The sequence below is a fragment of the Molothrus ater genome, chromosome 1, assembly GCF_012460135.2.
Source record: "Molothrus ater isolate BHLD 08-10-18 breed brown headed cowbird chromosome 1, BPBGC_Mater_1.1, whole genome shotgun sequence".
In the NCBI taxonomy this organism is placed as follows: Eukaryota; Metazoa; Chordata; class Aves; order Passeriformes; family Icteridae; genus Molothrus; species Molothrus ater.
In genome coordinates, this window is record NC_050478.2 from 62,552,045 (window position 1) to 62,578,755 (window position 26,711).

Sequence of the window (26,711 nt, forward strand, 5' to 3'; positions counted from 1 at the left end):
TAGAACTGACTTTGGCAGCATCGAATGATAATGTCTCATAGCAATGTATACAAATAAAGTAATCAATCTGTCTTTATTGGTACTTTCAGATGACTTTGAAATGCATAATTGTAAGGTATTGAATTATGGAAATCATGGAAGAAATTACAAGCATCCCCTTGGAATGGTTGTATTCTTACTTCTCTTTTAAGCTGAAGTACATCTGATCTTTTTTGAAGGGCTTTTTGAAGCAAAATTCTTTGTTTTCCCTTCTGTTTGGCACCTACCTGAGACCTTCATGGTGTTAGGAGGCCCCAAGAGAAATGAATCCAATATATTCCCACAAGAAATCCATTGATGCAGTGCAGCAGGCAACCAAGCATCTGTCTGGGACATTCTGAAATTTTTTATGACCACTTTGCTTTTCCTGGTGCCCAGACTGCACTAGAAGCTCTGGGCCAGCTCTGACAGTCAGATGGCCATCTCCCCTGCCATAGCTTTTAGCTGTGTCATAGGGTAGCAAGATTACAATCAAGATCCTTCAAGCACTGAAGTTTTCTAGTTGTATGTGCATCACTTGCTTCTAATGTTAAAAAAAAAAAAGATAAAGGGACTGAAAATGTTGTAATTTTTAAGACAAGACCTCTTTGGAGACTGTCTGTGCTGTTAGATTCATTGCAGGCAGGGTCACAATCCAGTAGAACAATTAAACACTGAAACTGCAACATTATTGTATTTGAACTGAAGACTGAAACAATTATATTTAAATGGAGAAAGTACAAGAACTAATCCAAGTATATTCTATTAAATTCTGCATGTCATTCCTCAAATATGTTTTCTGCAACCTGCTGTAATCTACTTGGGCTATGAAATGATATAAGGGTTTACTGGAATTCATCTGGCCTAACCTTTCTGCAATGTTTTGTCTTTGCCTATTGTAGATAATGCATGCCATCTAAGTTTTGGTTTTTTTTCCTGTAAGGTCCCAGAACAAGACTGTAAAACATTTGTCACAGAAGGGTTCACTTTTCACCAGTAGTAAAATGTATTTCGTCTATTTACCAATGACAATCTGATCAACTCTCATTTTTAATACGTTCATTTTCATGACAGAATTTAATATTCAAATTGAGTTAACAGCCATCGTTACTGAATGCAAAATAATAATTATCAGTAGCAGCAGCATGAGAACATTTCTGACCACATTAGCTTTGCTGAAAAATGAAGACTTTGTTTCCTGCTTACATTTAATTGGCAGGGTTCCTTCAAAGTTTACTCTTGGCCCTGAGACTTGAGAGTGCAGTGAGGCATGTGGCTGAGAGCAGTCCTAATAGGCAAGGCTGCATAACCTCACCAGCTAAAGCTCAGGGGCTGAGAGGGGGTTGCTCACCAGGGGAAAAACACAGTGTGCTGCCGCTCAAGCTAGCATGAACTTTACATACTGCATGCCTTGCTGATTGATTAAAAATGTAGTCATCCTTAAAGGCAAACCTCCTAAGGACTTACAGTAAGTCACAAACACAAAGATGGTTTTATGTTGTGCACTTTTATGTAACAGACTCTTTAGGGATGAAGACTTTGTTTGCAGTCTGTGCCAGTTGGTTGGTGGCTCCTGTTAGCTCACTGGTTGAGGCAGGTTCTCCTCCATCAGTCCACGTGGAAACCAAGCTGCACCTGAGCAAACATTGAAAGGTGGAGAAAGAATTGCTTTCAGTTCACAGCCACAAAAGTTGGAGTGACTTATGCATGTTCCAGTAGGGAAAACTTTCTCTCATGGCTGATTGTTTGATAAGATATGGCAGGAATTAATTTTAGTGGGGCTAGTAGTCATGAATTATTGTATGGCTGGCCCCCTTCTAGCCGGATTTCAAGGTGTAGCTGGAGGAAAAATATTGATCAGACGTGGTCTCTCAGTTCTCTAGTGCCCTCAGTCAACTGGTATGAGATAACGCACAGGAAAGCATTTGCATCCATACTCTCTAGACAGCAAAAAAGAGGGATATGTGTGAGAACCTTAGGGTAGGGTTAATGTCTTGTAGCCACAGTTTCAATTCAGCCTGGAAAGCATTGGGAACCAAATAGCAGGACAACATGCAAGAGCACATTGTGGCCAAGGTAGGAAAATGGCCTCTGAGGGAATACTTATACTGCTGATAGTCACTGGATCAAACTATTGATAGATTTCCTTGTGTGAAGTAAGGCTGAGGGGAAGAAAAGATTCCTTTTCCAAGCAAATGTGATGTGCCAGCACTGTGTCCTGGAACTCCAATTTCAACATGGGCATAAATTCTTTCAGGTGCTGTTCATTAAAACTGTGGTGAAGAAGGTGAAGGCACAGAAAGTTGAGTGTTTTACTGTTATTTGTCTGGCCTAGTGCATACTCTGCCTGTTAGGGTAGACACTGCTCTGTCTAGTGTCTTACAACATATTGTTAGGAAGGACTGGGTCCAGAGAAGGCAATGTTGGCTCACATTCACAAAATGTTATAACTACATGTGTATATATGTCAAATTTGAAGTATTTAAACAGACCCCAATTCTGGTGTATCAAAGTGTCTAGAAAACACATTTCTTCAAAAGAACCTTTTCTACTTTGGAAGAAGCAAGAAAAATAGTAACAGGCAAGATATATTACAAAATCTGGGCCTCAATCCAGGAAAAGCACAAGTTTCCAAGATCCTCACATTTCTACATTATGGCCTATATTGAGGTCAAACCTTTTTAAGGTGCAGATTTTTCTTCTGGGTACTTCAAGACGAAACAATGTGGGTTCATTTCCGTTTTTTTTTTTTTTTTTTTCTTTTTTTTTTTTTTTTTCTTTTTTGGGTTTTTTTGTCTGTATGATGAGTAATAGGATTCTGGGATCCCGCTTGTTTTTTAAAAGGTTGTGACTTCTTTTTTATTGCTGGGTTTCTATTCTTGTCTTGTCTTCTGGTTTGCAATGAGTCTTGATGGTGCTCTTAAGGTTTAAGAATTGTGGATTTCCCTTGAAGAGGAAGGATACTGAAACTTTAACAGATTTTCTCCAACATGCTTTTTTAGCAATCAAAGAAAACCTATGAGAGCTGGAAAATTCTGAGTGTTTTCTCATCTAAACCACGTTTTTCTTCCCTTGTAGTTCATAATCTACCAGTTTTTCTACATTCTTACTATGCCAATGAGTAATTAAAGCATGAATTGCTATTGTCAGACAAGGAAATAGCTGGAATACACTGGAAAAATACCTCTAAAATCATTTTAATGAAAGTAAAAAAGTTGAGAAAAATACCCTATCCTTTTATCTATGACAGGGATGGCCCTTAAAGATTTTTGTAAGACAAAGAAAAATCTCCTCAGTGATTTCAGCAGTTCATCTCTGCTGATCACAGGAAGGGAGGGTATAGCTGAGAGATCGCTCTGCTCCAGCTACCATCCCCTTAAGAGAGCAAACTGGCACCAGCACAGGGTGGTATCCAAGGTTACTTTCCAGTCTGTCTCTTGATTTCCTTGAGGGCAGTGCTGGGGTGACTCCAGATCAGGCCTGTGTTCAGCCTGCCAGGGCAGTCTGGTTTGTACTAGGTAAGAGCAGTTGCATGATCTACTCCTGTCTGCCCTTGTGACCTTGCTGTGTAGACAGCAATGAAAATCCTCCCCACTCATCCCCCTGCTTGCCACAGTTAATCCTATGCATTCACTCCTTTTAACACTGCATGTGGATACATGCAAATGTCATTACTGAGGTGCCTTATTGCCTGTGAGTGCAAAGGGGCCCAAGAGACTTCATACAGGGGCACATAGTGACCACCCAGTGGTGCTATTAAAAAATGAGAGGTAAGATAGAATCAAGGTGGGTGTATTTCCAGCCAGCCAGCTACATTGTCTAAAACTGGTGGTACTTTCATGTTTTGCATGTATTGGTGACAAGGAGTTTCATGTGGCTACTCTATCATACACTAGTAACATATGCATTCCATGCAAAAGCAGGCTTTGTCTGAGCCCAGACACTGTTCGAACATTTACAGCCATTGACAGTCTGTGGGACAGCCAGCAATCCTTATTTTCAGCCAGATTTCTGGACACATAAAAGAGGACATGTTTGGTGAAACCAGCCCCTAGAGCATCCTCAGTAATCTGTCAGTTCTTGGCCTCCTGTCTCCCATTTTAAGGACAGGAGGTCAAGACTCCACTGTGTCTTGGTGTCTTCTCTGGTGTAGTTCTGGAGTGCCCCAGAACTGGTCTGCCTTTGTTCCATACATCTCCTCTCTTGTAAGGAAGGCCAACAGAAAGAAAAAGGTTAATAGGGAATGGGTTGTCTCATGATCCCCAGTGACTGGAGTAGCCCTGCAACCTGGCTAGGGACACTGTAATTTATAGTGAAAGTGGTGCAGAAGATTCAGTCTTCAGGTTTTAATTCTGGGCACTTTCCAGGGTCAACTCTCTGCATTTCCACAGAGATCTTGTTCCCATCATTTTTTTTCCTGGCCTTTTCTTGAATTAAGTGACAGCAGCTACTCTCAGTGTCTTACACTGAGTAGACTGGGAAGACCATGGCTTCTACTTCTGCTTCATATCAAAGTTTGTTGCCCATAGAATGAAAGATAAGGGGGCTTGGGTTTTTTTTGCTTGGTTTTTTTTTTTGGTTTTTTTGTTATGGCTTTTTTTGGATTTGTTGGTTGTTGGGGTTTTTTTCTGACAGAGAATGTGTGGGTAGGAAAACATCTAATCTGTCAAACTCTTCATGACTAATAAATATTAACTGCTTCAAGTATTCTAATTATCTCAATTTTTAAAAATCTGTGGCCAACTATTTCAATATTTAACCATCTGCCAAAAAGCACTCTTGGAGGTTTATTCCACAACATAAAGGCACTGTTGTTGAAAATGGAAACTTTTAATATAGTGTTTAGATTATTATGACATTGATTTTTTTTTGCTGGTGAAGACAGTGTCTTAAATTTTGTCAGGGTCTACATATAAAAACACTCCTAGTCTCCTCTAAACATTCCTCTCACCAGAGAAAGGTTTAAAAACTCCCTATGTTGGGATATTGGACATTTGGTTAACCCATGTTGAAGGCAATGGAGCTAGCCACAGAACATGCCCATTGCCTCTTCTGTGTGATGCAATAACCAAACACAGTAGGATGCAGCAGAACAAGAATAATGATACTCATTTTCAATTCAAGCTTAGCAAAGCGGATCTATGCCAGCTGGGCTTGCAACTCCTGGTCTCACACTTTCACTTTCTTTTGCATTCTTTCCTTCTCTTGATCTGGCAATGTCTGAAAGACATTGGGGGGAAAAAAGGGAGACAGAGAGACTTTGAAATCCCAGGCAGCAAGTAGGAACAATCGAGACAGCAGGTGATATTTCAAAGCTTCAGGTCAAGAAGAGTCATCAAGCCCTGAGGCCTCATATCACTTCAGATCCCCAGAAATCTTCTGAATTCCAGAAGCTTCCTGACCTCTTTAAAGGTAATAATGAATAATCAATACTATATTTGATCCCTTGCATAAAGGCACTACAACAAATGGCACAAGGTCTTTTGAAAGAAAGAATAACATTTTGATCTTACATTGTAATATTGCCATACTTGAGACTACCTCCTGGCTCACAGGCTTAATTATGTAATGACATCCAGCTGGACTACAAAGGGCTCTTGCAGAAAGCCAGGCTCCTCTGGGAATAAAGTGCCTGAAAGGAAATGTTTAGGTTCAGAGATTCTCTGAAACAAAATTATGTTTCTGAGAAGGATCCTATGTTGTATCACTTTTATGGTGCTCTACTTAGGACACGGCAATCAAGTTTATTTTCAGTGCAAGAGACTCTGATTTTTTGGGGAGACAGTTCCACCAACACAGGAATAAAACACTGTTTTATTCAGATTCTCTGAAGTGTTATAGAAGTGATGAATGTAAACTTAATTCCCTTTTTTCCCACCAATTATATGCAGTTATATTTGCCTCCATTGTTATATTAGAATTGTCTACTGATGGACAAAAGGTGAATTACACCAGCTTGAGCTGATGCCTCACTACTCAGGGAAAGTAACAATGTCTTTTAGCTGTGGCATAAATGGTGTTGTGTTACAAAAGTCTGAGCACACATGGACTTATGAATGTGTATTTGTTATCTAACCAAGGCAAGGAGCCCTGCCTAACTTAGGAAGAAACCCTGGAGAGGTAACTGCCTTCTTTCAAGATGTTGAGGTAGAATTTATTTTCCTTTTTTTATTTTTTGTTTCCTGGTGAAAGCTCTGAAAATGCTCATTTTATGAGTTAGGATGCTGGGATGTCTGCCACATTGGGTAGTGTTTAAATCTGAATTACATGTGGGACTTGCATGTCTTCATTGTTGTCTGGGTTGGGATATGTACATCTTTACTGGTTTATATAACAGTTGTCTCTTGCACATCATGAAGTGCTAAGTATGTACAGCCTTGGGTCTGGAGCTTGAGATTCTAGCATTCCCACCAACAGTGCACCAACAATGTCCTACAAGGCTGTATTGATCCAGACAGGGACTTCATGCCATTCCTGCCAGTAGCAAAGTCCATTGGTGCAGTGCTGACTCTGCTTGTGAGTTGTATTAATGGCTGAAAGCTCTGAATTCAGTGAAGAGGTAGAGCAGAGCAGCTTTGCTTCCCATCATTTTTGGCTGAGGATAAGGACTAAATGATATTTCACAAGCAGTGATTTCACAGGTTCTCCAGATGAAGAGTCCTGCTTTTCTCACCTTTAATGAGACTAACAATTCTGTGCTCTGCTTATGAGGTACAGCAATACTTGTAGGTGACTTCATTCTTCATTCTTCATTCATTGTGCTTGGAACTGCCTGGGTGAGAATTAGACTGTATTGTTACAACTCTTGTAGATATTTCTAAATTGTAATAAAGACAGAACAGTTTTCTAAGATCAAAAACCTAGTTTTTCTAAGTCTTAGGGACAGAAGAGCTGACACCAAATCTGGTAGCTCTTGTTAAGTCACATTTCAAGCATGCTCTGCTCTCCCAGTCCTATGTCTCCCTTGAGTCAAGTTTGCATCCACATCATTACTAGAAACAAATATTTGTGGAGGCAGGTATTGCATGGGAAGAAAGTACAGCACAGGAACAAGTCCTAATGTTGGACCAAAGATCTTTGTAGTTGGTGGGAACATGTACAATGACTTCACTGAGCTGCTATTCTGGCACTGTTAACTTGAATCAAATTGTGCTTTTCAGCTTCTGCCCAAAGACAAAGGCCCCATAGCTGTTACCACTCTCCACTGACTGTGCTGTATTCTTAGCACGCTCTTTTCAGTCTCTTGACTCCAGTTTTGTTCTTTCCCTCTAAACAATCTAGTCTTGCTCTGTGATTATCCCAGTTCAATGGCACCTTCCAGAGGGGCTATCTTCCTAAAAGATAGGTATGCAAAAATAAAATGTCATAATCATAGAAACAGAATAACAACAGAAGAACAAAATGTAAAATATGTCTAATAGCTAACCTGTATAATTTATAATTCAGTGTTAATTTTCTCCTGTTTCTGAATATGCTAGTTTTTTTCTTGCCTTCCAGTAAATTCTGCTATTCACTGTCAGGTTTTATGTTTGTGTATATGTGTATTTGTGTGGGGGTGATACAAATACATGGATAGGGGGAATATGTAGAGAAAGAGATGCCACAATTTGCTTCTAGGTAAATTTATTGTGCTGCTGATAGCTGAAGCAAGAAATGGAGGGAAATTAATATATAAAGAAATGGAGTTATTAATGGTTCTATGAGGCCAAAATAAAGGAGCTTTCTGTTTCAAAGAAAATTTCATGACTGTGCATTTAATGAACTCTTGAAAGTCAAGACACCAATGTGGTGGAATGTGTTGACAAGGAATGTAACCCTTTTTCAACTGCTGATAGATTTTCTGTAGATGGTATCAGTAGGCAGAGCAGAAACGAGATGCAATGTATTCCTTCCCTGTAAGAAAGTTGCAGCTTTTGACTTCTGTGACTGAAATTTTTCACTCTCTTTTTTGCTGCTTTGCTTGTCTGGTTATGCTACCAACTTCATGGGAGCTTTTTACTTAGGGTTGATTTACCCCCTCTCTACATTTTCCGTCCATCCCCCAAGACCCCAGTATTTCCTTTCATGCTTTGGCTGAAAGTGTAACTTTCTGACTGTCAAGCATAGCCAAAACAAAACTTCATCTAAATGTTAAACAAAAATCCAAGATGGCTCAGTCATGCCCTCTAAGTCCAGATTCGAGGCTCTGATCTGGATGGTTCTACCTGTCTTGAAGGAATCTTTCCCAAGAAATAGCCTTTCCCTTCTCTGTGATCAACAGTGAAAAAACATACCAGGCTTTTCTCTCACACTGCCTTGTCATCTCTCTGAAATCCTGTTTAGACTAAAAGGAAAATTGCAAACAATGTGCTGAAGACAAGCTTTTCAGTAAATAAAAAATGTATTTTTATAAGAATAGGAATAAAAGAGTTAAAAAAAGTAAAACATCGACCATTCCAAGCCTTTACATTTTGAAAACATTGATTAAATTAGTTTTTCACAGTTTTACCAGCACTACTTTTAAGCTTGCTTCCCACGCTGTTGTGCAAGTTACTTGCAGACTACTCAGGGACACAAATCCTCACCAAGCCTGACTCCTAGTGCCTCTGACAAATGCTCATGCTGTGAAAGAAGAGGCATTCAGCTGCCCAGGATTGAGCAGGCTGTCAGACATCCTCAGAGAAGTTTCCATGAAAAGAAACTCCAAAACTTTGTTTAAAGTGAGGGCTGTTAATCAAGGCCTTGATGCTCTCATTAGACAGGGGAGGAACCATTTAAAGTCGGGAAGCTGCAGTATATGAAAGTCATGAAATCGAACTGAATGCATCTTTTGCCAGCTGGTTTCACACCCCCAGTTGGCAATACACAAAGGTTTAGAGGGGGAATTAAATCCATTTTTCAACAGATATAGCTATTTTTGTGATTATCATATAGATTCCATGAGCTGCACTTTGGTCCTATCAAGACAGGAAGGCAGCTGCATGAGAGGTGGAAAGAGAGAAAATGATAAAGATGAAATCAGCACCAACAGCTACCATGGGCAGGGAAAGCAGTGTTGGATCCCAGCCACAATAACTTTGCAACCTGGTTTGAATGGGCCTGATGGGATGCTATAATGGAACCTACACTGAACAAGGTACGTGGAAAGCTGTCTGACATGGGGCTCTATTTCAAAGGAAAAATACAGATTCCTTCCAGGCTCTAATTGTTTTTATTTTTGCTTGTTTTGCTCTTGGGCTAACATTGCCTTCAATAAAATGAGATTAAAAAAGTAGAGTGAAATAATACTCTAAATCAGATTCAAGTGAGAAGAACTTGAAGGAGAGATTTCCTCAGCATCAGTCTTTAAATCAGCTGAAAGGCCAGAAATAAATGGTGACTGAAGTCACTCGTCAGTCTATGAGGTATAGTTCTGTTCTAATTTGTTGTTTTCTAATTTCTTGGTTTCTTTTGTTTTTTCCCCCAAAAATCACTGGTCACCTCAGTCCATGAAGCATTATTAGGATGGAGGTGATTATGGTCAGGAGACTGCTGCCACATTCTGAAATGATGACTCAGCTCCCACCTTTATCAGCTCTGGGTGCAATCTTACCCTCCAAGCACAACAAAGTCTCCAACTGACAACAAATTTTTCTATCAAAGGTCAGGACCAAGTCCTCAGCTGTGAACTGCAGGAGTATAAATATTTTCTGGCAATTGGACTTTTGTTGTCTGGTATGTGTTCCTAGACAAAAATTTTGATGCCTGCTGTTTCTGACAGCAATTTCTCCAACCCCTTTTGGTTTACCAGAAATGCAATGGGCATATATATCTCTTGTAGTCCCAATTTAAGTCCTGTTGTGATTATTTAAGAAGTGCCTGGGAGCCTTGTAGGGACACAGCCATGGGATGAGCTAAAGATTAGTTTCTATTTATTGCAAAGGGTCCTTAGAAAGTGTCATACCAAAGCACCCCTGTCAGGAAAGCAGAGAACAGCCAACTGCAGCACTCCAGCTGCCTCCCCATTGGTCTGATCTGAGTGCTCAAAATGGCTCTGGCTGCACAAACAGGTGGAAGACCTGTGTTTTTTCATGTTAGAACAGAGAAAAGAGGTTAAGAAGGAAAGAATAAAAAATATTACCTATTGAAGCTCTCTTAAAAAGTGTACTGATTTAGTTAGAAAAAGTGAAGAATACCCATAAAGTCCAGGAATTGGTTTAGCGGTTACTAAATATTAGGGAGAAAAAATGCTTTTCTGTCTCATAAATGGCATATCAGACCTTGAAACTCACTAGGCTCCCTTGTACTTCCCAATTTTTTAGAAGATCCAATGTGTATTTGTTCTATTGAGAAACAGAAATAAAAATAGCAGGTCATGGTTTTAGAGGTGGGTTTTAGAGACTTCTTTTTAATTCCAGCTAGACTCTAGAAAAGTCCTTGTTAGGCCAGTCAGACTCTAGAAGACTCCATTGATTTATCCAGCAAAAGGGAAGACAAATATCCACAGTCTCTTGTTGTTGGCTTGCCAGTTATTGAACACTATACAAAAAGTGCAGATCAGTAGCACACAACCTCTTCAGAGCCCATGTGTCATTCTGACAACTTTCCAGGACCAAGGGGGGCAGGCCTAATCTGCATACACATTAACATAAATTTACATAGGAATTGAATCAGAGATGAATGTGCACAGTTGTTATTATTGTGTATTTACAATAAACTTCACTGTAAGTGTTGACAGCACTTCACAAAACAGAGAGGAAGACAAAACATTCTTTGAGAGTCAAAGAGTAAATGAAGCACCATTTTCCTGATAATGGTTCTTCATGGCTTCCCAAAAATTTGATATGGCCACAGGCATTGAGGAATGCAGCTTTGAGGCTCTCAGATGGCAACTGCACTTGCATGAATGGCAAAATTAATCTGATTTTCCACAGATAGGAACTTGCTGTGGTTTGTGGTTGGAGAGACTGATTTTTTTCAGGGACAGAGATAAGGATTATGGAATTTCTGCATCCTCCTCCAACATTGTACTTCAACACCTACTTTTTTACTGGTCTACATGAGTTCCACCTCCCTCTGCACTGTGAGAGGAAAGGTTTCACTTATCTCATGTTTTTGTCTACTTGCTGTTTATACACTGGAACTGGCATTTGTGAGTCAGATGTGTGTTCTGAGCCTGTACTAGAAGAGGGGTTGCAACTGCAGATTCAAGGGCAAGATGGGGAAAATTTTTTATGTCCCAACATGGAAGAGTCAGTAGGATTCCAAGTATGACTCTTTCATTCTACAAGAAAAAGCCCCTTCTGAAAAGACTTTTAAAGAGATGAATTTTTGATGTGAAGCAGAAGGAAAACATTCTAAGGTTGATTCCCCCCACCCCCTGCAAAAATTAATCTACAATGGCCAGTGACATTTAAGTAGTGGCCTGTAGCATCCCTGGCCATAGAGGATCCTGGGAAAAACTCCAAACTGCCAACACAATTGCTGGATAAGCCAGCCTAGCAGACCCAGAGGGCACTGCCAGAAGAAATATCCCCTTTTACTTTCAGCCATGGTGATGCTGTGCATTCATTACCAAGGAGGTGGAAGAATAGCATGATGTGCTTGAATAAATTGTTCAGTGTACTTGTTTTAGATCATGGAGTTAGCTTTTAGTTAAGGTTATTACACTCAATGCCTTTTCTCTTTGGAAAGTGGAGAATAACAAGGAAAAGGATGTCCATGTCTGGCACAGGTCTCTCTATACTATGTGTTTGGGAGTAAAGTTGTTCAGGACAGGGAGAGAAATTAATTAAACCTAAAAGCATACACCTGTCAGTGCAGGTAAATCTGATTTAGACCCAGGGCTGAATGTAGCAGCTCAGGAAACATTTGTTTTAGAACTACGTGGATCCCAGCAATCGTTTGAGGGTCAAAAGTGACAGAGGTATAAAACAGAGTTAGCCCTTGCAACCCTTATGGGAAATGTACCACTATGGGTACCTGGTATTGTTCAGAACATCTTTTGGCATGACCTCCATTAGGGCCTTGGGACTGAGAAAAAGTGTCTGTGAGTTGGGGCTCACGATCCCAAGCATTTGCCATGGAAGATAAAAGAGTTCACCCTGCATCAGCCACTGCTCATATGTGAGCCCTTAGCCTGCGTTGAGTCTGAAGTACTGCAATTTATCCTAAACTTTTTTGACTCCAAGTTGTCTCTGTGAGCCTAGGCCTGAAGACAGGGACAATGGCCTTCTTAAATATTTCTCCAGAAGGTGGAACTTTAGGCTGTAACTGGACCTAGAGAGACAGGGCACTGATATGGTAGCACATATGGTAGCACATTCTCGGTTTAGAAAAACTTTGTCAAGTTTTTCTGGGCTGTTAGATTTGTTTAACTGGCATATGTCTCTTTGGCAGTTTTTTCTGAGCTGATTCAAAAGCTCATCTTTTATACTGTATGATTCACTTTTCTATTGGTACCCTAAAAAAGGAGAATGAAAACCATCCTCTTTCAAATCTTGCGACAAATGTTTGCCATCCTAAAACATGTTCATGCCTGAACAAGAAATCATAAATAATATTATCCCCATGAATCAGTGTCCCAACTCAGAAATTTTGCTTACAAATCTTCTCATAAATTATTCAGCCAGTTCCAATTTTGGTGACTTGCTGAAGAGAATCTAGCTCATAAATCGATATATCCTAAATTGGGTCAGTGACAGGGTAGATTATAAAAGGACTTTTACTGCAGATCCCCAGGTCCTATACTCTGCTACAATAAATACTTAATTTTTTTATGGAGTGTGAAAGAAATCCAAGAGACTGGAAAAGCTTTGGTTTGAAATACAGTATAGAGTAGTGATAGAATTTCCTGGGAGAAACAGGTTCAATTCTCTGGTCCAAGTCAGACAGAAGAGGGAGTTGAAACTAATCTTCAGCCTCCCCAGGGACCGATCCAACTGCAAATAGACAGGAAAGTGATAAGATCTCCTCCAGGTGCTTTCTGTGAGGCACCCACCTAGGAGACAATTTCTGGGAACATGAATATGTGGGGCAGAGGAATGCTTAGTTTGAAAGAGCAAATACAAGCATCAAGCTCCTTAGAGCCAGAGTATCACATGTCTCCAGCCACTGAAACATAAGGTAATTCCATCCCATAATGTTAAGCATCTGTAAGCTTAGTTGACCAAATGGGAGGGGTCTGGAAGACCTAAATTTTAATTCAAATGCCTGACATGGCAGCCTGTTATTACGTTAGCCTATTTGGGAAAGGCACAGTATCATGTGCCTTTATGCTTACTATCATCTTTTCAGCTCTTTCCCCAGATTGCTATTTTGAGCCAACCTCAGTACCCACAGAGGGCTCCATGACCCATCCACCGACTGCTGAGTTTGCTATGAGACTAACTGCAACTCTGAGCCTGGTTTTCCCTCCCATCTGGCAGCAAAAATGAACTGCTGCTGACTGAATGACCACTGATTCTCTTGGAAGCAGAGCAGTACAAACAGCAACAGCCAACTCTGTCACCATTTGTGAGGATTTGTAGCTCAGGCCCTGAGACATCTGGCTGAGATATTTACGCAGTCCCGTATTGCACTCACTGAGGCTCTGCGTTCACATCTGGAGTCTAGACTGAGTGACTCTATGGGCTGGCCTTCAAGCCTCCTACAGCTCATGTCCCCCTTGTTCTCCAGCTTGGTCTTTTTAGTGCTTTATTCATTTATTTATTTGCTGTAGGTTCTTCTATCTCACCTCCTTAGACATTCCTGTCACAGCCACGTGAGAGCTTTAGAGGGGAATGGCAGTGACTGAGAGAGAGCAGGTAAGAGCAGGCAGGATGGGCAGGGGATAAAGGCTGTGTTGTGGCAAAGCACCACTTCTCATGGGTGCAGAGGTGGGGCATGCCTGGATCTTGTTTATGCTGTTTCTTCTGAGTTCAACAGCTGTGTTGTAGGAAATGACAGTGCTCAGCTAAAAGTTTGCATCCAGCACACGTGGCAGGGAGCAGGGGGTTCTGTAAGCTTTTAGAGGTGGCCAAGTGGTTGAGCCAGGCCCATTACCCTGGGTTAGATCATCAGGAAACTGCAGGTACCTCCTGGACCATCAGAGCTGCTCTACCTCAAGCTGGTTGAAGTTGGTCCCCATTCATTTTCTCAAGCCTGAAAAGGACATGATGGTTAGTATTCCGTAGGCTAAATGTAATGATCTGAGACATTGGCACAGGCATAATAGATGCATCACAGGTCCCTTGGGAGAGACTTAGAATTGAAAAGAGACATCTAGGTTTAGAAAATTAATCCCTTCAGTTAGTCATATGTTCTGTCTCTGTGCTCAGTTTTGTATCATTTTGAACAATGGATGCTAATAACTGTACCCTGTACTGGTATTGTACTTTGAAACCAGGTGAATTCCTGGCTGATCAGACTGACACTGTCCCTGGCAGAATTAGCAGTTGCTGTTGCTGTTGCTGCCTGCCCAAATCCTCTGAAACGTTACTGCCCTTATTCCCAGCCTCAACCTAATTTCTTTCCCTTGGGCCTTTATTCTGTTAGTTCCACTTGCTCCTCCCTCTGTGCCATATTCTCCTTTAACAGTTTTTCTTTGTTTTAGATTTCCTGGTTGCCTAAGAGCCCTATCTGCCACTACTGAAGAAATACTGCTAGGGTGTCAAGGGCTAAGTAATGCTGACAACAGTGGGGTTATGACCTGGAAATGCAGTGGAGAAAAGGAATTGGCTAATAGTGGAAATATTTGTACTACTTGAAAAGATGGGTACTATGGATGTACCTGTTTGTGTATCTTACATAGATAAGCCAGAATCTGCATTAAGAGGAGGTCACAAACTGTAGAATTACAGGCACTGAAATGCAGTTCAATTGATTCTTTAAAAGAGAGTGAAAAGGGATTTCAGATATTCTCTGTCCACTCAAAGCAGCCAGCAACAGCATGATGGCAGTTCTAAGTAAAGGACCTTAATCAGAGTGTATAAAAAGACTGGAATGATGTTTGAACAACATGTCCAGCTCCCAAGCATTGTCTCTTTCCCACTATCAATGACACCCATTGTGCAATAACAACATTTGCACAGAGATATGTCCCCTTTTGTGCATGGGGAATATATTGAAGCAGCCATAGGGCTGCACCAGCCTCAGCTAGAAAAGTCCCCAAGGGCCTGCCTGCCAGCTGCTGACTGATGTCGAGCTGCTGCTCCTGATAATAGGGTACATGTGCTGGCGTGGAGCTGAACTAGGCAATCTGGGCCACAGTCAGATGTGCTCAACAAGGATCAAGTTCAAACCTGTTTAAGAAGTTAGTTCCCGTCAGAGGTGATTTAAGCTAAGTAGCTTTGCTGTGTATTGGAAAGGACGAGGAATGCTCACATAGTCAGCTACTTCATCTTGGCTGTCACTGTGGTGATTTCAACACAGCCAGGGGAGTCAGAAAGACAGAAAACAGCTGAGATCTGTGACATCCTAAATCACACAGACACAAGGTGCTAAAGGTGTATTTCCATCAGATGTTTGCCTGTTTGTATGTAGCAGAATTATGCTACTTACTTTACTTTCTCTTTCTGAGCAGTAGAAATCAAGAGGTGTGAATCACTGTTCCACACTGAGAATGGTTATTGTTAGTGGAATGTTGCTGATCCATTCAGGAGCAGGCAAAATGTCAGTGTAGGTGAGACTAGAAAAAGCAGATTTTTTGCCGTAGAGATTAATGTACCACCACTGGAGAGCATACATAAATTCCCCCACTCTCCTAAATGCTCTCACCGGAGAGGAGATTAAAAAATGATCACTGCAATGTTCAAGAAACATAAATACACTATTAATTAGGCAAATGAGCACTGTAAATGACATTTGTGTTAATGTCATGTAAATATATCATCAGCCATGTTCCTCCTAGAGATATCTCACATGTGTTAGGCAGGATATACCATTGTGTCAATAGTTCACACCATCCAGTACCATACAGACTGGCTATATTGTTTTCCAGACTTAGAAACCAGAGTTGGCCTTGGATCAGAGGAGTCATATTGTGAAGTTGCTGAACATAGCTCCTTTGTGTTTCCCAAAATTATTCCATTCTTTCATCTGAAGAGCATCTTGCACAGCAGGAAACACAACTGAAGACCTTCCTAGTGATTATTACCCTGGAAGAACGAATGCCATATTAATTCTGATGGAGAAACTGAGTTCCAGAGCTGCAGTTTAGCTGCTATTCAGGTTTTTTTTCTGAGAGATGCCCAGTGAGGGCACTTTCAGTAGATCTACAGAAGTCTTTAAAACTTTAGGTAGACCCTTAAATTATAAGTAAAATCCAGTTTCAAGATTACAGCTGGTTGTTTCAACAGGAGTTTGAATATTATTACTATTAATAATAATAATAATAATAATAATAATAATAATAATAATAATGGAAGGCAGAGTAACTAATTACCTTTCTGCTTTCCAGCCTGAACAAACTATGATTGAAGCACAGATGACTTCTTCCTGAAATAATTTGCTCTGTCTGCTAAACAATCATTTTATTATTATTAGTTACCATTACTACTTTACCACTGAAGTGGCAGTTGAGCAAATACAAGGAAAATGGTTTCAATCTTGATACCCTGGCAAGGATCTCACTAACCACAATAGCACTTTACCTTTGCATGGGTTAAGAGAACAGTAGGATCTGATCTGCTGGCCACTTAGTTGTGTTGCTGGTATTTCTAAACCTATAATAAGGCAGTGCTGAATGCAAGTATCTTGTAATCTGAACACAGAGATCCTATAGCATCACTCAAGGCCTCTTCAAGGCAGTGCATACAACATACAAAAGGAAGCCAGAATCTGTAATGCCACAAATCCTTTATGTGGATTATCTCTCTTATCTCACCTGGCATCAGAGAATTACATGTAATATAGACCCAAAAATGGCTTAGTCACAGAAAGATCCTTTTGAAAAAGGTAGCAGAGATGAAGTTTTGCTTGTTTCTAAGCCAGAGAGAAGAGGAAAAGCTCTGCAAAGGACAAACATATCAGAGCTAAAGTTGTGTTTGGATTCAATTGAGAGAATTTGCCAAGAGAACTGGGTACTCACAGCCTTGTTTTGCATGTAGTCATTTACAGCCATGCAAAGGGAGGCTTGTGCTTCCCCAAAGTCAGCCAGTCTGCCTGAGTGTCAGGGAAGTGTAAGACAATGATTAAACCCTGTAGTTCCACATTGCCAAACAAAAGCCATAGATTTGAATAATTTGAGCTCAGGATAGGATTGCTTGATTTATGAGGCTCAGTTGCATACCTAAACAGATTTACTCATTGCAGAGCCAGCCTAGATTAATCTTTGGTAGTTCTCTCCTACTGCCTTCACTTATTTTTCTTTATAGGACCCTAGTGGTTTCTCCAAAGACAAAACTTACTTAGTATGATGCAGTTTCCCTGCTTGTAACTTTTTTCCTTGTAACTCCAATCTTGTCTCTTTTTCCATGTGTGAGGTTCTAACCCAGCCCTGTACACTTCCTCTAGTTACCTTATTCCCCTCCTCTTCACCAAACCTGCCTATAATCATAGTTTTCTTCTTAAAATCTTACTCTGTTTTTTCTTTTTGTTTTTGTTTTTGGGTTTTTTTTTTTTTAATTAACAATAAAGAAGATTTGGGCTTTCCCTTCCAAGAAATTTTTATCAATATCCTTTCCCTCTCCACTTACCAACCGATTACCAACCCTTTTCATCCTTTCATGTCTAATTGCATCTTTAACAGTATTGGATCTGTTGTTTATTGTCTATAAGCCAATGTCAGGGGCTGTCTTAGGCCCTCTCCAGTCCAGCCTCTACACTTCTTATTTATGCCAAACCACTCTTGCCAAGCTCTCTAATGATGGTAGAAAAGACGCGAAAGTATATGTTAGCACACCTTGATGTTACAAACACCTATGTTTTTATTCTCCTGGTTTGGGAATTTATTAAAATCACTCTAAAATTAATGAAGACTTTCTATTGATGTAATGATCCTTTGATGAGGACCAGAAAAATCTTACTTTATGTGAGTCAGAGTTCAAAAAGGAATTCCAGTATTTTCATTTATAGATGGCTCATTTCCTGTAGCTTTCACACTGTCCTTTCCACTCGACTGACCTCTGTCTGATCGTATACAATCTCCTTTATATTCCCTCTTACGGGATAAGTAGTTGGATATGCATAGAAGAATGTTCCATTTTCTAAAAGAATTTCTTGGATTCCCTGAAGAGATTAGTTCAAAATTTTAATTAGGGGCATTGGCAGAGTTCCCAAATGCTGGTATATTAGGCTGTGGTTTTAATTTTCATCACCCGTTTTGGTTCTTATACAATGCATAGGATTTCTGATGAGTAGTTTACTTGAAATGATGCACGTTTTGTCCCTCCAGTTTTTGTTCATCCAGTTAATACAGATGAGTCATGATTGGCAGCAATGTCTTGTTTTTTCCTTCCAAAGACTGGGGAGGTTGCCCAATATTCTGAGGACAATTGTCCAAAAGATGTCAAAGTTTGAAGTGACCAGTAAAAGTCCCACTAAAACTCTGGAAGGCATACAGGATGCAAGTGTCATTAATTAAGCTCTAAAAACCTACAGTGCTGTGGGAACCTGGCATAAAATACACAAGCTGAACTTTGTTTGCAACTTCCTTCTATTTAGAAATTCATTAAAGAGCTGAAGCATTTGCAGAGATTTCAGGACCCAGTGCTAGAATGGCTAATTGCTGGCTCAGTCTTTTGTATACAGTGCAACACATAAAAGGACTGTGATCAAAGAATGCAGGTGCTGCTGAGGGCAATGAGAATGCGAGTACAGTGATTGCTTGCCGGATACAATATATAACGTTTCATTTAGCTGTGCTTTGCTTTGCTCCATGGTAGGATTTTGTAGGGATTGCTGAATGATTTTGACTGGAGTGATTTAGCAAATGTGTTGTTTAAGCCCAACTAAAAATTTTACTTCTTGTTTAATCCTCCTCCTGTTTTTTCCTCTTCTAGCACCTGAAGGAAACATACCTACTACTGCAGATCTTACTTAGATAAAGACTTCAGTAAATTTCAGTTGGTTTCATATTCTTCAGTATGTTAGACATGGTTATGACAGTTAATTTTTGCTGGACCCATAATCTTGTAGTGGAGGAGAGTGAAGTTACACAGTACATCTTGCCTTACATATCTTCACAGTGAGAAAAGAGGTCACAAATAATTTTATGGCCATATTTCCCATACCTAGATTTTCTTCAGTTCCCACTCTGTTCTTATCCTGCCAATCTTTTCATTTATTGTTCTCATCAAATAGCAAAGAGAAATCTATTATGAAGCCTTCTCCTTTTTTAACAACTATCCTATTTGATCACCCCCCCAAAAATAGCACAAGCCATATGAAACAAGTGGAGCTGTGGACCTTGTCTTGGAGAGCATGCATGAGTAATTAAATAACATGTCCTTCTGTCACCATTTTTGCAGGGAAGGGGATTAAAATCTGTGTTCACAGGCTGAGAGCAGGTGTCTGTGATGAGACCCCATGCTGTGACATGGATGCAGCACATTCTTACATGAAAAGCCCTGGCTGATGAAATGACCACAGGAAGACAACATGGAACCCTCCCAGCACAATCAGAAGAAGCTTAATTAAGCTCTGTGGTTAAATTTAAAGTGAGTGTGTGCCTGTTTTAGAAGAGCATTAAGAAAACTGAAAACATGGCATTTTTAAAAATTATATTCTGGTCTTCCTGACATTCTTCAAGCAAACTGTCTTGTTTCTTGCATGGTCAAATGATACAGTGACTCAGAAATGAACACACACGTGTTTACGTAGATGGGATTTAGTAACTTGTCCAATGTGGTTTCGGAGGTTTTTTCCTTAGTTGTGGACATTTTTTTCTTTGGCAGAAGGCAGCACTAAACCCACAGTTTCTGCAGTTATTCTCAACACAGTTGTTTTAGTTGTAATTATATGACTGAAAGCATACAGAGACTACAAATTCCCTATAATCTTGTTAGAACTTTCATTAAAGAAGGTAAAAAAAATAATTGGCAAACTCAGAGAAAAGATTTATGCTTGCGTTAGAATGATTAAAAAAAAAGACAGTACTACTGATGTCAACAGTAATTTGCCTTGTATTACATGTACTTTTCCACTAGAGAACTTAAAAGGCTTTCCTGATTTCTGTGAAGCAACATGAGAAATTCTTACATGTACATGTGAATGATCACGGCTGTTGTAACTCTGGTAAAGCAGAGGTTTGAAACAAGAACCACTTGCTCTGACAATGCAGCGAGTCAGTGTTGAAACTGGAAGTCAAGACTGAAGTCAAGACTAAAGTCATGCTCACCTTATTGCAGAATATGGGGTGAAAAACTGTGACCTAGCCATATATAATTTGATGGAGTGACAAAGAACAGCTTAAAGCTTCATAGACAGATTTGCTTTTCTCAGTAGAAGAATTTGCTCTTTCTTTCTGGTCCTTTTTTTTTTCCTTTGGTGTGGTTTGGTTTTTTTTCCATTAGCCTCAATACAGCCAAGGTCCTTCTCAAACATGAAAGAAGGTTCTGTCTGAGAAATTCATTAGCCAAATTAGAGATAAAATAATGAGGGGGTGAGAAGGAGGCAGCAAGGAGTGGGGGTGGGAGGGCAAATGTGGACAAGGATAGCGGGAGACAGTTCTCTGCTAGGGTAGCTGATTAAAACAATGGTACAGTACCTTGACTAATGTGAAGCTAATTAAAACTGTATAGGACAAAGCACTTCTAAATATACTATAGGGATCAATCTTGCTATGGCAAATCCATCCCTAGTGAAATTTCATTGACTTCAATGGGTTTTCTTCTGGGATGAATTTGGACTGATAACCTAATAATTCTTTTCTGTCTTTAATTTCTAAGGACTTTTTGTGAGAAGCACAGCAAGGAACTTCAGTTTGGCTTTCAAAAGTGCTGAACACCCAAAACTCCTACCAAGGCTTCCTGGAATTACAGGTACTTGATACCACTGTTAATTTAAGCTGAATTAACTGTTTCACGTTTGCTGTGAGTTTACTTTTTGTACCGTGCCAACACATCTGCAAAATGACCCTAAGCTAAACTCCTAAATCTTCTGAGGAAGAAACTTCCCATGCATAGGTGCAACACCTCACACAATGCAATGCAGAGCTTCACCAATGCCTCTAGGCAATAATACAGTAAAATTAATTAGTAAAAACAACAGTAAATTATAAATTCACAGCATCTGTATTTGCAGGGAAATGGAGAATATGTACTTGGGCTGGCATACTTTTGTTACCCAGTTTCCAACTGACTGTCCATGGTCTGATTTGTCAGACAAATTGTGTTCAATGTATTCATAGTTTCTGTGAGCTTAAAAAATGTGTCTTTTTATGCTCCTGCAAAAAACATATTGAGAAACAGGAAAAAATAAATGAAGGCATCTTACAATGGAAGTTACAGCTGTCATCTCTGAGGTGTTCAGGACTATCTTGTAAAACCACATCAGACTTTTTTTTGAAGCTTCAAGTGAAACAGAGAACATACCTTTTGGAACATTTTTTTTTTTACTACACTACTATTGCAAAGTCCCCCTTGCTTTGGCTTCTACTCCATGGAAGATGTACATCATATAGAGAATTATAGTATTTTAATGGAACACTTCTTTCTCTTATTTAACTTTTTTCCTTTAACTGAGAAAAAACCCCCAGCAAATGAATTTCTAACAACAGAAACCCTCACTATTCAATGAATTGTGCTCTGATTCTATTCTGAAGGCTGGCTCTAAGAGGAGGATTACTAGTTTATCTCTGTTACTTCAAAAAACAGATCTGTTCGATTACCCAAATGTTTGGTTTTAAAAAGGGCAGCTCCTGGGGATCTTAAAGAAATCCACAGTGCAACAGGGAAGGAATATAATAGACTGTTTTGGAAAAAAATACAATGAGGGGAAAACATAACATACAATACATTTGGTGTGAACTTTTCCCAGAAGATTGCTTGAGCCTCATAGTTCACTTACAACCAAAGTACAGCGATGCTGGGCAGCCTGCCAGTTCTTGTTATTGTAGTACTGTGTGAGCCAGTTCCCTGGTGGAGAAAGAAAAGGAGAGAGAGAGAGAGAGAGAGGGAGGGAGAGAGAGAGTTTTCTTTGCCTTTCATAAGTGTCCCATACTTTCCTCTCTGCTCTCTCTGAACACCCAACCACTCTTTACATCGGGGTGCTCTGGTGAGTGCTACACTATGCAGATGTCGCGCTCCTCGTGTCGCATGTGGCACTGTCACAGGTTCAAGAGGGCTGACACAGGGCTGCATCGCCTCACTGCACTGGGGCTCTCAGATGACAGCTCTGCCTGACACTCTAAGAGTAAGGCACCCAGTGATATGCGTAGTGAGGATGAGTAACACCTTGTCCTCACAGCAGAAGTATCTGGGAAGGGAGGCATTCCTAGGAGTGGGTGCCAGACTAAGTTGCATGTCTACACTGAATTTTGCAGTCAGATGTGAGCCAGGATAGCTTGGGCTTAATACCATGCTACAGATGCCAGTGAGGCATCTCTGAGTTGCTCAGAGCACTGGCAGACCTCCTTCGTGTCAGCGTAAAAAACAGCACACAGACACAGATGAGTTAAAGGCTCACAGTCTGGTCCTGAATGTACAGCAAAACTGAGTATGGATCAAAAAGGCCTCCCACGTTCTTGCATCTATATTCTACCTGGAAAATCATCCAAGAACATTTCAAAATCAGCAAACATGGCATGGGGTTGTTTTTATTCCACCCCTCCACATCCACACACCTCCTCTTCATGCTGATATGCTGCCTTGAACCCTGAAACTACAGCACTCTCTGGGAAGCACTTACACAGCCTCTATCAGAAGCATGCTGGGCTCCCAAATGTGATAAGAAGCTGATAAAAATTATCTGGGCGTTAAAACAGCCTTAGTGGAAGAATGTTTAGCTAAATAGATACCATCTGTCCCTTACAGAGAGCATGTCCTTGTTCTGCCCTGGCCTGACCACTGTGAGCTATTGCTTTTGTGGTGCAGTCCATGTGTGAATGGGCTGTTGTTCCCAGGACCTGGGGCAACTGTTTATGCAATGTGGACTTTATGAGAAACAGTTACAGTTGCAGGGATTTTTTATTTTTTTTTTTTTTAAGAGTTAAAGATTGGTAATGAAAACAACATTTTCGCCTAATACAGAAAAGTACTGGACTGGATCAGCTCAGCTGAATGCTCATATTGGCCCATACAGCACATTTCTCTGGGGTAGCCAAAGAGGGAAGGAATCCTGAAGAACTATAAGCAGCACTCCAATTACCAAGAGAACTTTCATGTCAGTAACAAACAGTGCAAATATTTTCCAAGGGACACTAGCAGCTGGCACACAGCACTGACTACAGCTTTTTAATGTGTTTTCTTTACCTCCTCATGACATAGTAGAGCAGAGCATGGATAGACTGGCACTACAGATGGCTCATTGAGCCGCTGTGTAAATACATAGGAAAAAGGTTAAAGACAAGAATCAGAGGGTAATTTGCTCTGAGAATCTCTGAGGAAAACTTTGGAATTTGTAGGACTAAGGAAAGGGTGCAGTCTACCTAGAGGAAAATCCAGCAGAGCATGAGAGTCACAAGTACACAACTAGTATCATACTTCCCCAGACAGAGACAGGTGGTGAGATCTGCAGTGGGCAGTCACACCATCCAGCTAGCCTAAGCAAATTCCAACTATATTGTAAAACTCCAAATGTGTGCCATGGGTGATATTGAGAGGTCAGGCTGGTTCAGGTACCTCACTGCGTCACCTAAAGGTAGACAGATCAGTGTCCCATGAGAGATGCCAGAGCCCTGAGGGCACTAATGATCCTTAATGCTCATGATCAGCCTAACTTGTGGCATCCACTCACACCTCTTCCCATGGGCCCAAGAGCCCCATCTCATCTCAGGCCTGGGCCTCCATCTTTGTTTGAGCTGTGTTGTTGGTAGAGTGGAATGGAAGAGACATACAGTGGTCACTGATTCCAACTGCCTGACCACTTCAGAGCTGACCAAAAGTCAAAATATTCTACTAGGGGCACTGTCCAAATGCCTCTTAAACAGTGACAGGCTCAGGGCATCAACCATCTCTCTAGAAAGGCTGTTCCAGGGTTTGACCATCCTCTTGGTAAATAACTGCTTCATAATGTCAAGTCCAAACTTGCCCTGATGCAGCTTTATAATGTTCCCGCATGTCCTGACCCTAGATCCCAGGGAGAAGAGCTCAGCACCTCCATTTACACTTCCCCTCCTCAGGAAGCTGTAGGGAGCAGTGAGGTTTCCCCTCAAACTCCTTCTCTCAAAACTAGAGAAGCACAAAGTCCTCAGCCACACCTCACAGGATATGCCTTTCAGCCCCTTCTCCAGCTGTGGTGCCTCCTCTGGGCACATTCAAGGAGCTTCACATCTGTCTTACATTGTGGGGCTCAGAACTGCACACAGTGCTCAAGGTGAGGCCACATCAATGCTAAACACAGTAGGAAACAAACAGGTGTGCCTGTGTCTAACGCTCACCCTGGAGCTTTCTCAGATCTATGCAGACCTCAGACCTATGCTGTAAGTGGCTTGTTTTCATGGCTCTCTCATACCATGAAGGATGATTTGTGGGGTTTTTTTCACTCCTATTCTTGGTCCTGTCTAATTTGAACCCAACAGGTTGTTATGGCCAAAGTGCAGGATGTGGCATTCTCCTTGTTGAACCTCATAAAATTGGCCTTGGCCTGTTGATCCAGCTTGGCCAAATCCCTGCTTATGGTTAAAATCTCACATAGCGCCTCACCATCACAGCTGCTGTGGGGGTCAGTGGTGGTGTTTCTCAGAGCAAAAGATTTGCTAAAGGGGGCAGGCAGGCTCCAGGGAACTGGTTGTTCCCGTCCATCAGCAATGGGGTTTAAGCTTTAATTGCCTGAAGATGCTGAGAAGCAGGGTGGCTGCTATAAAAAATTGGGATCTCAGGAAAAGGAACAAGGCTTCTTTTATTTCCTCTGCCTTAACATCTGCAGAGGAAAGGAGATCCCATACAGTCACAAGAAGAGGGCATTGGCTCTGCAGAAGATTATGAAGGCTTTTGATGATTTACTTGGGGAGCTTTATTGATGATGTTGTTTGATAGTGAGGTTGCTGTGCAAGCCTGCATTCCATTTTCTCTTAATTACTTTCGATTCAAAAGTGAATCTATCACCCTGGAGGTGTGCGGCCTTGAATGGGCTCTTCAGGCATGAGCCATCTCAGCAGTGCTTTAAGGCCTGGAGCAAGAGGATTGCAGAGGCATCTCTTCAAGGGAAGAGCAGTCAGAAAAAGAATCTTCACGTACAAACCACTCTGTGATCCTGAAGTTAGAAACACTTCAAAGGTCAGACACAGCCCCAGCTGCACTGGGAATATGTGAGATTCCTATTCAGATCAATTCCACTGAGAAATAAGACCAAAGAGTCTATGCAAAGATTTATGGCGGTTATAAATGTGTAGAACTCATATATTTTGGAAGAATGTTGCAAGATGGAAAGGATATTCTGTAGCTCTGAATCAGGTATTTCTGATGGAAGGGATGCAAGAAGAAAATGCAGAATCCAAGTTGTTGGAATATTTTGTTTGAATATTTTGTATTTTTGATTTTTCCTTTCCACCTTCATAACAGAAGATGACCTGTGAAAATTGCCTCCAAAGTGCCCAGTGATTGACCTCCAAAGGGGTGCAATGGTTAGAAAACTGGGTCCCTGAAAGCTGCTTTATTTCTGTGGCTACTTAAGTAAAAAGTCCAGCAGGGCTCTGCTGAGGACAGGTGCCCATCAAAGTGACATCGCTCTGATCAGTCTGGGGAACTGCAGCACAGCACTAACAGGTTGTGCTTCACAGAGAGCATGTATAGCAGTGATATTATTCAGAATAGTACTTTGACCAAAGTAATCTTTTGATTAAAGCTCAAAAATCCAGGTCTTGGGATGAAGTGCAGAAGCTGAAGCCTGCTAGCCAGTTGACTGTTCTTACAAGATACTCTTCGAATGTTCATAGCTATAGTCAGAGGACAGCCAGATAAAAGGTAAAATTCAGTTCTGTTATTTGACATTTTCAGTACCAGACACTAGTGAGCACATTTCTTTCTGTTGTGGAGGGTAAAATGAAACTGCTCTTTGATGGGTGTCTCAGCTCACCCTTTACAAGCTGGGTAAAAAGGCTGATCGTAGACCTGATCTATTTCCATTGCATGTGTTACGCAGATTTCCTTAAAAAGGAATCTTCTGCCTTAGCTAGGAAGATAAATAATGAGAAAACATCTGCTCTTTAAGCTCTGGACTGACCTATAAATCTTAATGACGTATGCAATCCCAGAAGCAGAAATCATCTACAGATTGCAAAATTCTCTCATTTTCTCATTTGGGTTATTTTATTCTGTTTGTTGGGGAGGGGTGTTGGCGGGAGGGGGAAGGGGGGAGGGGTTGATGGGGGTTTATTTTTTTTTTAAGCAATTTTATTGTTATTCCTCTAATTCCTGGTAATTTGGAAGCCTGAGTGTGGGTTTTTTCCCCTCACTGTGTCATTATAACTGATAGGAGCTGGTGAGAGGAGGGCATGGCAACCATAATAACACAAGAGGGGTGGAACAGGCAGCCCTTACAAGGAGCTGACAGCCAGAGAATAATGACAGAGTAGAGCATGGATAACTAATAGTTTGGATGATTTACTCTTGAGAAGCTCTGGAGGGTGGGATGCTTCTTTGCCTGTTTATTTCAAC

General features: G+C 40.8%; 1 long non-coding RNA gene across 1 annotated transcript; it reads right to left on the reverse strand.

Moving 5' to 3' along the window:
* Nucleotides 1-1,509: 1,509 nt before the first annotated feature.
* LOC118684128 (uncharacterized) lies at nucleotides 1,510-18,073 on the reverse strand. The gene is made up of 2 exons (XR_004979772.2): nucleotides 17,982-18,073; nucleotides 1,510-1,653 (listed from the first exon to the last, which is right to left on the reverse strand). It is a non-coding gene; the product is annotated as an uncharacterized LOC118684128 (long non-coding RNA).
* Nucleotides 18,074-26,711: the final 8,638 nt, after the last annotated feature.